The sequence below is a fragment of the Macaca fascicularis genome, chromosome 7 (assembly GCF_037993035.2).
Source record: "Macaca fascicularis isolate 582-1 chromosome 7, T2T-MFA8v1.1".
In the NCBI taxonomy this organism is placed as follows: Eukaryota; Metazoa; Chordata; class Mammalia; order Primates; family Cercopithecidae; genus Macaca; species Macaca fascicularis.
The window spans coordinates 87,583,539-87,595,745 of record NC_088381.1 but is presented as its reverse complement, the minus strand read 5'-3'; positions in this window follow the sequence as shown (position 1 = coordinate 87,595,745).

Genomic DNA, 12,207 nt, shown 5'->3' with positions numbered 1-12,207 from the left:
TGCGTATTATTGGCACCCTTGTCAAATCTTAGTTGGCCGTATATGTGTGAATTTATTTTTTGGGCTCCCTACTCTGTTCCATTGGTATGTGTCATATTTTTATGGCACCACACTGTTTTAATTAATATGGCTTTGTAATAGAGTTTGAAACAGTGAGTGTGATGCTTCCAGGTTTGTTCCTTTTTCTTAAAATTACTTTGGCTATTTGGAGTCTTTTATGAATACATACAAATTTGGTTTTGTTTTTCCATTTCTGTGATGAATGCCATTGAAATTTCGATAGGGACTGCATTGAATCTGTAGGTAATCTAATTATTTTGGGTATTTTAACGATATTAATTTTTTAAATTCATGTACATATATGTTTACTTTTAATTCTCTTTTTCCATTTATTTTGTCAATGTATTATAGTTTTCAGTGTACAGAGCTTTCACCTCCTTGGTTAAATTTATTCCTAAGTATTTTGTTTTAATTTTTGTAGTTATAAATGGGATGGTTTTCTTGACTTCCTTTTCAGATAATTCATTGTTAGTGTATAGAGATACCACTAGTTTTTGTATGTTCATTTTTTAATCTGCAGCTTTACTGAAATCATTCATTCTAAATTTTTTTTGATGACGTCTTTAGGATTTTCTCTATATAAGATCACGTCATCTGCAAACAGACAATTTTACTTCTTCTTTTCCAATTTGGTTGCCTTTTATTTCTTACCTACTTACTCTACTAGTCCTTTCAGTAATATATTGAGTAGATGTAGTAAGAGTGAGCATCCTTATTTTCTTTCTGATCTTAGAAGGAAAGTTTTCAGTTTTTCACCATTGAATGTAATGTTAGCTGTGGGCTTGTCATATGTGGCATTTATCGCTAAGGTAAGTTCCTTCTAAGTGTAATTTATTGGAAGTTTTTATCATGAAGGATGTTGAATTTTGTCAGTGCCTTTTCTGCTTCTATTGAGGTGATCATACGGTTTTTGCCTTTCATTTTGCCAATGTGGGTATATCACATTTATTGATTTGCATATGTTCAAATACCATTGTGCTTGATAACAGTGAATGATCCTTTTAATATGCTGTCAGATTTAGTGTGTTGGTATTTTGGCATTTATGTTCATCAGAGATACTGGATTGAACCTTTCTTTTAGTATCCATCTGTGGCTTAGATATCAGAGTAATACAGGCCTTATAAAATGAGTATGGAAGTGTTCCCACCTCTTCAATTTTTGGAAGAGTTTGGAGTAAATTGATATTAGCTCTTTTTCACATGTTTGGTAAAATTTAAAAAAGAATCCATTAGGTCCTGGGCTTTTCTTTGCTGGATTCAATTTTATTCCTTACTGATCTGTTAAGATTTTTTATTTTTTCTTCATTTAATTTTGATAAGTTGTGTCCAGAAATTTATCTATTTCTTCAAGATTATTCAATTTATTATAGCATAGTTGTTAAAACTTACACGAAGTAAGTTTTTTATATAGTTTTTGACATATTTATAATGTCATGTATTAATTTCTACAGTATTACAAAGAATAATTTCTCCACCTTAAATTGTTCTTCAACTTAAATTATTCTACTCTTCTTTCTTCTCCTTTTACTCTTGGTAACCACCAGTCTTTTACTGTCTCTATAGTTTTAATTTTTCCAAAATGTCATATATTTGGAGTCATACAGTATATAACCTTTCAAAACTGGCTTCTTTCAGCTGGCATTATGCATGTAAGATTCATTCATGCCTTTATATGGCTTGGTAGTTAATGCCCTTTTTATTGCTGAATAACATTCTATTGTAAATATAGCACAGTTAGTTTATTCATACACTCGTTGAATAACATTGTGGTTTTCTCCAATTTTTGTCTGTTAGGGAATGAAGTTGCTGTAAACATTCATGACTGAGTTTTTGTGTACACATGTTTCAAATCAGTTGGGTAAATGCCTAGGAGTATGATCATATGGTAAGGCTATGCTTAGCTTGGTAAGAAACTTCCAATTTGGTCAAGATGTCTGACTAGATGCAGCCAGGTAGAATAGCTGTCACTGTGGGACTAGGATGACTGGCACACTCCTAACAGGTCCTAAAGACACAAAAACTGGGCAGAAGAGAGAGGAAGCTGGGAACTCTGGGTGGGGCTACTGTGCAATGGGACTCATTCCTGGCCCCCAAGAACTTTGGGGGAATGGATGAGTTGAACTGGCAAGAAGCAACCCACTCTTGCTACAAGCCTCTGGAATCCCACCAGGAGGAGACCCCTCAACCATCAGAGACACAGAGTTGGCAGGGAGAGCTTCTTAGAGGAGTGGTAGGAGCAGCATGCTAGCCGATATGGAGCCCAGAGGGTTTGTTGCAGCAATATCTATAGCAGAGCACAGCCAGGGATGCCCATCCCTCCAGGCTTGACTTGCTTCCATAGGAGACTTTAGCCCTAGCCCTAGGGGACTGTTGGACATGAATTCTGCAGGGCAGTCTTGCTCATCAGATGGGGCAGATCCAACCTTAGTACCCGCTAATCTGCTGACCCCTCCCAGTGCTCCAGCCGGGCTTTTTTCTGCTTGCAGTGCAGACTCAGCTTCCCTGGGGACCCACATCTTAGTTTCTGCACTGGCAGACCATATCTGATTGGTGGAGAGCTCTGGTGGGGTGGCCCCTAGGGCCATGTACCTGCTTGCCTGCTCCCTCCCTCTGTGTGGCTTCTTCCAAGCCCATGGCTAACCGCCCCTGCCCACTGATATCATTTGGCTGGCTTGTATGTGTGCAGGTGGATTTTCTCTTCCCTGCCTCACCAGCTTGTGTAAGCACATGCACCTGTCCTGCCTCTGCTGCCAGCAGGAGTGCACTCTGCTCTCCTTCCCCTGCCATACTGCCGTTACAGTCAAAGCTGTACTGGGCACAGAGCCCACCAGTCCTGCCTCTGTCAGTGACCTGCCCCTGTGCCAACACTGCCACCAGAATGAAACTAGGCACTGAAAACAATGAACCCTCCCCTGCCCTGAGCAGCCACAGAGGGTGCACACACACCTGCACCCACCAGTGTCCTGCCCCCATACTAGCACCACCATCAGTGCAACAATGCACACAGTCACCAATGGGGCCTGCTGACCTCCCGAGTTATGCTGACTCTACTCCTGCTGTCAATGCTTTCATGGAGCCAGGCATCTCAGCACCTGCTAGCAATCTACTGCAGCTGACAAGCATGCATGCTTATTTAATACTGCTGGTGCTGCTGAGGGCACCTGTGAACAAGGACAGATCCCACTACCACTACCCTACAAAACACTTTGGCACCATCCATCAATGTGTAGTGACCAGCAGTCCAGGAGCACCTTAGCCACCCCCCATCAGAGTCTGTTCATAACCTTGAGAAGTCAGAGAACAAAGTAGGGTAGGATACAAGTCCACCAGAATTAAAACATGCAGTTGGGGAGATGACAGCTGAACCTTGGTCCCCAAAAATCTTCCAGAAATGAAGCCAGTTGACTGACTCCACCTTATAACACAATCAAACTCTCAAAGTCATCCAACAGGATAAAAGAAAAAACATCCAAAGGACAGGAACTTCAAAGATTGAAAAAACATTAGCCCACAAAAATGAGGAAAAAACCAGTGCAAGAACTCTGATAAGTCAAAAAGCCAGCGTGCTTTCTTTCCTTCAAATGCCTCCACCAGCTCTCCAACAAAAGTTTTTAACTGAGCTGGGATGGCTGAGATGACACAAATAGAATTTAGAGTATGGATAGAAATTACGAGCATCAAGGTGCAGGAGTACGTTGAAACCCAATCCAAGGAAGCTAAGAACCACAATAAAACAATGCAGGAGCTGACAGACAAAATAGACGGTATAGAAAAGAACATAACTGACCTGATAGAACTGAAAAACACGCTACAAAAATTTCATAATGCAATCACAACTATTAACAGCAGAATAGACCAAGCAGAAGAAATGATATTAGTGCTTTAAGACTGGCTTTCTGAAACAACACAGGCAGACAAGAATAGAGAAAAAAGAATGAAAAGGAAGAAATGAAACCTCTGAGAAATACGAGTTTATGTAAAGAGAACAGATCTGTGATTCATTGGTGTCCCTGAAAGACATGGGGAGAATGGCAGCAACTTGGAAAACATATTTCAGGATATCATCGATGAGAACTTTCTCAACCTAGCTAGAGAGGCTAACATTCAAATTCAGAAAATACAGAAAACCCATGTAAGACACTTCACAGGAAGATCATCTCCAGGACACATAATTATCAGATTTTCCAAGGTTGAAACGAAAGAAAAAAATACAAAAGGCAGCTAGAGAGAAAGGTCAGGTCACCTACAAAGGGAAGCCCATCAGACTAACAGCAGACCTCTCAACAAAAACTCTACAAACCAGAAGAGGTTGGGGGCCAATATTCAAGATTCTTAAAGAAAAGAAATTCCAACCCAGAATTTTACATCTGGCCAAACTATGCTTCATAAGTGGAAGAGAAATAATATCCTTTTCAGACAGGCAAATTCTGAGAGAATTTGTTACTACCAGACTGACCTGCCTTGCAAGAGCTCCTGAAGGAAGCACTAAATAAGAAAAGGAAAGATCATTACCAACCACTTCAAAAATATGCTGAAGTACACAGACCAATGACACTATGAAGCAACCACACAAACAAGTATGTATGGTAACTAACTAACAGCATGATGACAGGATCAAATCCACATGTATCAATACTAACCTTGAATGTAAATGGGCTAAATGCCCCAATTAAAAGGCACAGAGTGATAAGCTGGAAAAAAAAGCAAGACCCAATGGTATGCTGTCTTCAAGAGACATTCAATGACACCCATATGCTCACATGCAATGACACCCATAGGCTCAAAATAAAAGGAGGGAGGAAAATCCACTAAGTAAATAGAAAACATAAAAAATACAGAGATTGTAATCCTAATTTCAGACAAAACAGACTTTAGACCAACAAAAATAAAAAAAGACAAAAAAGGGGATTACATAATGGCAAAGAGTTCAATTCAACGAGTAGTGCTAACTATCCTAAATATATGTGCACCCAACACAGGAGCACCCTGATTCAAACAAGTTCTTAGAAACCTACAAAGAAACTTAGACTCACACACAATAATAATGAGAGACTTCAATACCCTACTGACAGTATTAGACAGATCACTGAGGCAGAAAATTAATAAAGATATTTAGGACCTTAACTCAGCACTGGATCAAATGGACCTGATAGATGTTTACAGAACTCTCCACCAAAAAGCAACATAATATACATTCTTCTCATCACCACATGGCACATATTCTGAAGTCAGCCGTGTAATTGAACATAAAACACTCCTTGGCAAATGCAAAAGAACTGAAATTATAACTACCATTCTCTTGGACCACAGCACAATAAAATTAGAAATTAAGACTAAGAAAATTGCTCATAACCATAAAATTATATGGAAATCGAATAACCTGCTCCTGGATGACTTTTGGGTAAATAATGAAATTAAAACAGAAATCAAGAAGTTCTTTGAAACTAATGAGAAAGATACAACATACCAGAATCTCTGGGCCACAGGTAAGGCAATGTTAAGAGGGAAATTTATAGCACTAACCACCCACATCAAGAAGTTAGAAAGATCTCAAGCTAACAACTAAGTATCACAACTTAAAGAACTAAAGAACCAAGGGCAAACCAACCTAAAAGCTAGCAGAAGACAAAAACTCACCAAAATCAGAGTTGAACTAAAGGAGACTGAGACACATAAAGAACATTCCAAATATCAACCTATCCAGGAATTAATTGTTTGAAAAAATTAATAAAATAGATAGACCACTAGCTAGACTAATAAAAAAGAAAAGAGATAATATCCAAATAAACACAATTAGAAATGACAAAGGGGATATCACTGACCCCACAGAAATACAAATAACTATTGGAGAATATTTTGAACATTTCTATGCACACAAACAAGAAAATCTAGAAGAAATGGATAAATTCCTGGAAACATACACCCTCCCAAGACTGAACCAGGAAGAAATTGAATCTCTGAAGAGACCAATAATGAACTCTGAAATTGAATCAGTAATAAATAGCCTACTGACCTAAAAAATCCTAGAGCCAGACAGATTCACCTCTAAATTCTACCAGATGTGCAAACAAGAGTTGATACCATTCCTACTGAAACTGTTTTATGAAACTGAGGTTTCATGGATAGGAAGAATCAATATTAGTAAAATGGCCATGCTGTCCAAAGCAATTTATAGATTCAGTCCAAAGCAATTTATAGATTCAGTGCTATTCCTATCAAACAAACAATGACATTCTTCACAGAACTAGGAAAAACTATTTTAAAAGTCATATAGAACCAAAAAAGAGTCCAAGCTGCCAACTCCTAAGCAAAGGAACAAAGCTGGAAGCAACATGTTACTCAACTTCAAACTATATTACAGGGCTACAGTAACCAAGACAGACACATATAACAATGGAATAGAATAAGTCTATGATTCATTTGTTCCCAAACTATCTTTTCTCTATTAAATTGCCCTTTCTCCTTTGTTGAAAATAATTGACCCTATTTCTGTGGGTCTATTTTTAGGCTCTGTTTCTGTTCCACTGATCTACATGTCTATTCTTTCACCAATACAGTGCTGCTATTTTATTTTATTTTATTTTTCTTTTAATTTTTTTGAGACAGTGTTTCTCTGTCTCTTTGGCAGGGTGCAGTGGTGTGATCATGGCTCACTGCAATCTCAACCTCCTTTCTCAAGTGATCCTCCTGCTTCAGCTTCCTAAGTAGTTAGTACTACAAGTGTGCACCACCATGCCCAAGTAATTTTTATTTTTTTTATAGAGATTGGGTATCCCACTATGTTTCCCAGGCTGGTCTTGAACTCCTGGGCTCATGTGATCCTCCTGCCTTGTCCTTCTAAAGTTCTGGAATTACAGGCATCAGCCACCATGTCTGGTCCATGATGTCTTAATTAGAGTAATTTTATAGTAAGTCTTGACGTCAGGCAGTGTGAATCCTCAAAATTTGTTCTTTTTCTTTGGTATTGTATTATCTATTTTAAGTCTTGTCCCTTTCCATGAAACTTTTGAGTTAGTTGGTATCTACAAAACCTCTTTTCTACTTTTAATGACTTCTGTGATTTTATTGAGCTCATTCTGCTAATACTGGGTAATCTCTCTATTGTAAGGCAAGCTGATTGGCAACCTTAAACCCATCTACAAAGTCCCTTTTGGCAATTCAGGTAACATATTCACATTATAATATTGTAAGGTCTTGTATATACTTGGTCTATATATAATTTGTTGTTCTCAATTCCCTTATATTAATTGTCAGTTGTTTTCTGTGTTTCTCCAATATTACTTAGATATTACGGTTTTATAATTTTTTGCAGATTTGATCTTCGACAAAGCTGACACTGGGGAAAGGATACACTCTTCAATAAATGGTGCTGGGAAAAATGGATAGCCACATCGAGAAGAATGAAACTGGACCACTATCTCACTATATACAAGAATCAACTCAAAATAGATTAAAGGCTTAAACATAAGACCTGGAACTATAAAGATACTTGAAGAAAACCTAGGGAAAAAATTCCTGGACTTTGGTCTAGGGAAAGAATTTATGACTAACACCTCAAAAGCCACAAGCACCACAAATTAAAATAGACAAATGGAACTTAATTAAATTAGAAAGCTTCTGAGCAGCAGACGAAATAATCAGTAGAGTGAAGAGACAACCTCCTGAATGGAAGAAAATATTTGCAAACTATTTATCTGATAGTGGGCTAATACCTAAAATACGCAAACAAACAAACAAACAAACAAAAAACAAAAAAACCCCCAAACAACAGGAAAAAAAACAATACCACTGGAAAGTGGCCAAAGGATATAAATAGACATTTCTCAAAAGAAGACGTACAAAAGGCCAAAAGATATACGAAAAAATGCTCAACATCACTAATCATTATAGAAATGCAAATCAAAACCAAAATGAGATATTATTTTCCCCTAGTCATAATGACTATTACTAAAAACAAAAACAAAACAAAATATAACAGATTGAAAAGGGAACTCTTCTACACTGTTGGTGGGAATGTAAACCAGTACAGCGACTGCAGAAAACAGTATAGAGATTTCTCACAAAACTAAAAATAGAATTACCATTGGATCCAGCAATTTTACCACTGGGTATTTACTCAAAGGGGGAAAAAAATCAATATATCAAGGGGATACCTGAACTTTTCACATGTTTATTGCAGTACTATTCACAATGCAAATATATGAAACCAACCTAAGTGGGGTTTTGGGCTTATGATAGTAAAAACTCAGGGTTTGTGAAGTTGGTGAGGGATTTGGCAAAACTCTTCAAACTGCATGCAAAGCTGTTGACGAGTAAGGATGGCAAGGTGGACAGCTCAGCAGCCAGGGATGTGCTGGTGGGCAGGGGCAGTGGCATGATGTGCAGGTGTTCCCAAAAATGTTTGGGGTACTCAGTTCCCAAGTGGTGCTTGGAAAAGGTGATGAAGCTCTGAAATAATTTCCGAGCATGATCTATTATCATGCCAGTCACAAACAAAATACAGAATATTTCATGATGATATCCTGCAATAAAAATCATGAAAAAATAGACCAAAAAACAAAACAAAACAACAAAAATTGTGGTATATATACACCATGGAATATTATTCAGCCATAAAAAAGAATGAAATAATGTCATTTGCAGCAACATGGATAAAACTGGTGTGAAATAAACCAGGAACAAAATGATAAATACCCCATGTTCTTACTTACATGCAGGAGCTAAAATTTTGATCACGTGGAGGTAGAGAGTGGAAAAATAGATAACAGACACTGGGAAAAGTGAGCAGAAAGGGCAGGGGAAAGTATAAAGCGAAGTGCATTAAAGCATAAGATAGGAGGAATAAACTCAATGTTTGATAGCAGAGGAGGATAATTATACTGTAAAAAGTATTGTACTGGAATGACGAGCACCCTAAAGATCCTGACTTAATCATTATGCATTACTTACATGTAACAAAATTTCACACGTATCCCATAAATTTGTACGAATAAAAAATTGTTTAAGTTATCTAAAAAAGAAAACATAAACAAACAAAATGAAATAATATTTCTAATTATTGACTACTTTAATCTGATTTGCTTCAGACAAATTTTGAAAATTATTTTGTGAACTCAAAAATATCTCATGGTTTATTGAATTTTGTTTTATGGGAGGGAAAATGTATGCGTTGGACAATGTTGTGTTTTTCTCCGATACCACAATAAGTATTTAAATTTATTTGTCAACTTTTTTCTTTTTTAGAATAGTATAGCTTTTGTCATTTATGAACAACACGTTTCTGTTTAAGATTATTTCTATTTACTTTATATAGTCTATCGTTCATCTGAATAGGTTATTTTTGGTTGCATTTTAACTTTTATATTTTAATATAATACATCTGTAATATAATGTTAAATATATTTATTCAACAATTAAATATATTTAAATTAAACAAGTTAAATATATTTAATACAAATTTAATATAATGTTAAATATATTTATTTAACAATATATTTCAATTAAATAAGTTAAATATATTTAATTGTTGAATAATTTATAAGAAGGTTATTGAATTTATTTGCTCATTTTGAAATTTGCCCTTGTACTGAATGATCTGGGTTTACTTTTTAAAATTCTACTTTATAAATGATCTTAAAGTTAAATGGACTTTTTCTTTGTTTTGGTATACAATCCATTGATTTTAGCACATATATAGATTATGTAATCAGCACCACAACCAAGATATAGAACAGGTTACTAATACCAAAAAACTCCTTCATGCTCTCTCTTTCTGAATTATTTTTTATTTCTATTCTTTTTCTGTTTATTCTCTTGCCTTTTCCAGTATTACTCTAATAATAATTATACCTGTTTTCCAGGATTTATACAGTTTTCCAGGATTACTCTAATAATTATTATATATCCTTATTTTTGTTTTACAATAGGACAAATATTTTAAATTTACAGCTAGCCCTCTCTTTCTGTGGGTTTCATGTTCTTGGATTCAATAGTGGATCCAAAATATTAATAAAAAACAATAAAATAATACAAATTTAGAAAGCAATACCGTATAGCAACTAGTTACATAGCATTTATATTGTATTAGGCATCACAAGTGATCTAAGATGATTTAAAGTATATGGGAGGATGTGTTTAGATTGTACACAAATATCATGCCATTTTAACCCAGGGATTTGAGCATCCATGGATTTTGGTATCAGTAGGGGTCCTGGAACTAATCTTCTGTGGATATCAAGGGACAACTAGAAAACTATTAAATCTTTATACCAGTTTTGTTAATTTTTTCAAAAGTTGTTTCCTTTTTCTTCGTAGAAGGATAAACATCTTAAAACTAAACTTGTTTTCTTATTTCAAAGAGTGCTAGAAATGTGGTCAGCTAAGGAAGATTTTCTTGGGCTCTATTGCCAGACCTGTGGGGAATGTAGGATATATTGATGGGGAATGTAGGACAGTTGTGAAGAGTTCAGTCTTTGAGGTATTTGGGAAAAAAGTTGTGCTTAGACAGTAAGCCACAGATAAACGATTGACCTGCAGGCAAATATGGCAAGACCCTTGGCTTATGGTTTTAGGTTGTGAATCCACATCTACCGTCTTCTTGGATGATCTATTATGAACACTTCAAAAGTAATGACAATTATTATAAACATCCCTGCTATTATTTCTACTACATTTTATTAAGTACTTTCCTTGTAGTAAGCATTGAACTGAATGTTTAAAATTTATTTCTATAATTTAATTTTTACACTATTCCTCTAAGGTACTCCATAGTACCTCTCTTCACTTCCCCTGGTTATGTTGGACTTTCCAATATCCCCCTTTCTAGGATTTACCTATCCCTCGAAATAGCTATTGGTATTAGTTTGTGCTAATTTTTAAATGTATTGTCAGAAACTGTAATGCATGATTCTTCCTTTAATATGCAACTTCCAGTAAGCAAGTATTTGTTGGAGACAAATTGCCTTAGCCTAAAAGAATAATTTTCCAATTATGGGATTTTGAACACTGGGGCATAAATATGGGAATATTTCCATAACTAAAGGAGTAATTTTTTGTTCCCCATATGCTCTGTAAATGACTGCTTAGATGTTTTCTTCTCCCAGGCCGGTTCCAGTTGTGCTTTTCTCCAGTGAACATTGCTACATCACAGGTGTGCATTCCCACTTTAAATAGCAAAGACACACTTCACAGTTCTTGTTGCAACTCTGTGAAAAGTTGGGTCAACATTTTAATGACTCCCACTGCAAGTAGATTACAGTGTTTAATCCCTGATCTAGTAAACGTCACTGCTTTCTAAGGGGTTTTATATCAAGACAGGAGAAAATATGCATCCATACTCCAGGCTTCTGATGCTTACTAAAGAACTATGGTGATTTCAGTAGGCTTGTGAATCTCGGAGCAAATGGTGTTTTTGATGCTACGTGCATAACTGGTAGGTTAAAAGCTAGATATGATAGTAAGGATCTTCAGAAGCAGTTGTGGTTTGCATTCTTCAGGTAGCAAAACAATTAACGTTTATTTAATAATTATATAAAAGAGAAATAATGGAGGAATAGTAAAGAAAAAGTATATATGACTTAAAGACTTAAAAATAGATGGTTCCATTAAATAGGGCTTAAAGCATTCTTTCTGGTGATGAAAAGGAGAAAAAATATAAATATAAATTTATGTATATGTTTAAATCAATATAAAAATAGTTCCCATTAGTAAATAAATTGTCAGTAAAATAGAAATATTCAAATGTGTGAAGCTGAGGATTTTCAATGCATTTAATGTAAAAGGAACTTGTGCTATTTTCATATGAAAAATGCAATTTCAAACATATGAAATTATTTTGGTAGCATATGGTCTTTTTCTAAATCCCTGAACTTAGATTAGAATTTTTATTGCATATGTTATTAATAATAACACAAGCTGATTATTTCCAAACAGCAATATTAAATCTGGATTTTGAAACCTAGAAAATTCCTTAAATTTTGCCCAGAAAATATGCTTCAAGCTTTACATAGACCATGTAATATAATTATCACAAGTAGAGGTCAAATCTTAGGCTACTGAGACATAAGTGAAGTCAAGAATACCGTAACTACTCTTAACCACTGGGCAATAGACTCCTTTTAAGAATTCTAGAATATCATTCTATGACAA